The sequence below is a fragment of the Mercenaria mercenaria genome, chromosome 7, assembly GCF_021730395.1.
Source record: "Mercenaria mercenaria strain notata chromosome 7, MADL_Memer_1, whole genome shotgun sequence".
NCBI lineage: Eukaryota > Metazoa > Mollusca > Bivalvia > Venerida > Veneridae > Mercenaria > Mercenaria mercenaria.
The window spans coordinates 59,792,714-59,796,091 of record NC_069367.1 but is presented as its reverse complement, the minus strand read 5'-3'; the positions used below and the strand labels follow the sequence as shown (position 1 = coordinate 59,796,091).

The window sequence follows — 3,378 nt, the reverse complement described above, 5'->3', positions numbered from 1 at the left end:
AATTTTATATCATTTCTCCATATGTCAGAAAAACGTGACTTGGTCAGAAGTCCCGGCCAAACAATCCAAGGTCTGGCCAGCCAAGAGTAAAAAGCAGCTTGGACCAATCATTGCAAAGTATTTTGCAGAAAGCGACAAACATGTGATTGTCACATGACCTAAAGTATAGAAAAGAAGGGCCAGAGCCGCCCAAGCTTCAGTTTAGGCCTCGGTACCATCTGGCTAACTCATTTTCGATAAATATTTTCTTACACTAATTTGGCTCTAGATCTAAATTTCAGAAATATTTATTTTGTAAGTTAGTGAGAAAGGACTTTAGAATCTAAAAGACTTTAATAAATATTAGAAACTATTAATAAAAAGTGTTGCTTATTGATTTTAAAGTGTTTAGTAAAAATCACAACGCGGAAGTGCGACACTGTTACTGCACGACATTTAATCATGAATGTAGCTCTATAGGCAAACTACATAGTTTACGGCTTAAATAAATATTTAAAGATAAAATTGAATTGAGTGACCAAATAATATGAACAGATCGTTGTAGGAATGATAAACACGTTTATTACTTTATATCATCTGCTACTTTATAACATAATACCTGAAAGCGCGTACGTAGTTTTCGCGATAATTAACTATTAAATGTATCTTACCTGGCACAATCCATGCGAGAAAAAGAAAAGAGGAAGCACAATAAAACACAAAATTTTCATCGTTACTAAAAGTGTGTCCTTCAACTGTAAATACACTCTACTAACTAGCTGTTTACAAACATCCAATGCGCTATACACTCAATGCGGGCTTTTGGTACACATGTATATGTGCTCAGTCAACCGATGCAGTGAATCTATTTTTAGGCTGGCGATATCCGCCAGATTATGTTTTCTCTTCGTTTCATTTAGGCCAAACATAAATTACTTATTATCTCACTTAAAATTCGTACTAGAAAAATAAAACAAGCAAGAAAGTATAGGATTGGTACAAACAGGTAGATGTATTTATTCCATTTTCGCACATTCAAAAATAACACACGAATAATGGTTCAACAAAACAACAAAAATTGCCATAATGAAACGATGGCTCCACTGTCTCTTAACATATAAGAAAAGAAAAAAAAAATAGCACGTGAACAATAATGGTATCACGCGAATAGTCCTGAACCACTATTCCCACTCACTATATAGTATATAAATCACAACCACACTTTGCATGTCTCCCGTCTTTCGTACCCGAACATACTTCAATTCCCATGGCAACAGAAAATCACCATAACTGAAACAGATAAATTCATGTAGAAATATATACATAACATGTGAAATATATTCGATCAAAATTATATAAAACTTTTTATTTATTTAAAAAGTTTATGTGCGACATCTACCTGTTCAGACCGTCGAATGAAAAACATTTTATAAATCCATAAAGCACGAAAACTTTGTGAATACACTTGACTGACCAGTCTAACATATCTCGGTACGGCATACGACCGTCAATAAATATATATATCGAGTTTCCACAAAGTTCAACTAAAGTTCAAAGGTGCTGAGACTGGAAACACAAAATATAATTTCATGCGCAATTCAAATAGTCTGCCTTGTTTATCAGTTTTGCCACAGATTTGTTTAAATATTGTTAAACATACCTGTTTCAATAGATATATTTGCTCAAACATGTTATAATAATATTTCATTTTTCTGACGGTAAATACTTGGAAGATAACATTAGAAAATATTACATAATGATGGTAAATTAATTCGCCTCTATGAATGAAATGTCCGTATGAATGGAACGTTTTCGTAACTCAACACTGTTGACCGCTTTGTTATAGATTATGACCCCGGTCTATAAGTAGCTAATGAAACAAACACTGGTTCCGAGAAACAATCGTCGATATGAGTTATACTGCGCATTATTCGACGACCTGGCATAACATGGAAAATAAGAAATATGCAATATCAATTAAAATAAACTTAAAGTGATATGAGTTATGTCAGGTCTTATATTTAGTGCTTAAGTTTTAAGAATCTATTCTTTAAGATCACTTGCAATAGGTACTACGGGACATAATCGCTGCGTGGAATTGCCACATTAACGTGAGAAGAAACAAATGACCACATTATACCTTTTTATGGCTATTTTTATACTAAATTCGTTTTAAATATTCTGACGAATACTGAAAGATATAATGTAAAAAGTGCTTTGTCACCAATTTACTTAAAGGATTGGGGCGTAGATGTAAGCGAGTTTTGTTTAAACACATATTTTCAACTGTTTTTAGGTTATATTAAGATGGTGGACCCGTATTGGTAATGTTAAACAATTGCATTAACTTGATACAGTCCTGAAGTTAACATATCCACACCCCCCTCCCCTTGATTCATCTTGAAACGACTTTTACCGTGTCGTTGTTGTTTGTTTGTGGGGTTTTTTTTATGTGTTAATTTTGTAGAAATTATATTTTTTTCCTCCAGCTAAAACAGAGGCAAATTTCAAAGTGAAAGCCATTGCGCAAAACGATCGCTGATGATTCATTTTACCAAATATTTTTCAAAATCAAACCTTAAAGTATTGCGTAACAATTATAAAACACAAAATAAAATTGTAGATAGCAATTTTTCTGGGGAGCATCGGGTAAAAGGATTTAATCGGACAGAAATTAAGCTCCAACTCTTAAAATTATGGCCTTGCTCTCTGCATTCAAAAAGAACCATAGGGCAGAAGTAAAACCTACCTACCTACATTTCTTCCAAACTTTGTAAACTAAAGAATAAATGCAAAATCAAGAACTTTTACAAATGTAACTAAGTATTTTCAAAGATGTCTAAACATTCATCCTTCAGGTTAAACAGCAAGAAATGGCTAATCAAATAAAACGTTTCCGCTTTTGTACGACAGATCAATGATAATAAGTCTTGAAAAAAAAAACAGTTTATATTACTTGAAAAAAGAAATATAATGAACAAAGTTTGGTCCTAGTGGGGCTTGAACCTACACCCTCCTGAAAAATTAGTTTAAGTAATCTCATGGAAGGAATTGATTACTCTTTAAAAAGGAGTACATTATTACGGGTACCTCCATTTTCCTAACCATCGTATTAGGGAAGGAACATGACTAGACAATAATTAACAGTCCGGTTTAAAGCGGGGTTCGAGCCAAAAATTTCCCTCATACCGACAAGAAAATCGCGCCATCTGATCAGTGTTCATACATTCATCGAAATATAGATGTTGTGTTTGTTACCTTTATATTTCATCTGATATTATGGCCCTCAATGTTTATTATCGCTTCTTTAGAAACATATATAAACGAGTATGGCACGCCGATTGTCCAATAATAACGTGAACCCAAGTTCACGGTCGAAAAACTAGGATTAACAATAGA

General features: G+C 33.3%; 1 long non-coding RNA gene across 1 annotated transcript; it reads right to left on the bottom strand.

The window, feature by feature from the left end:
* Positions 1 to 967: 967 nt before the first annotated feature.
* On the bottom strand, positions 968 to 1,530 carry LOC128558627 (uncharacterized). Its single transcript, XR_008371763.1, has 2 exons — positions 1,379 to 1,530; positions 968 to 1,269 (listed from the first exon to the last, which is right to left on the bottom strand). It is a non-coding gene; the product is annotated as an uncharacterized LOC128558627 (long non-coding RNA).
* Between the last annotated feature and the right edge of the window lie 1,848 nt (positions 1,531 to 3,378).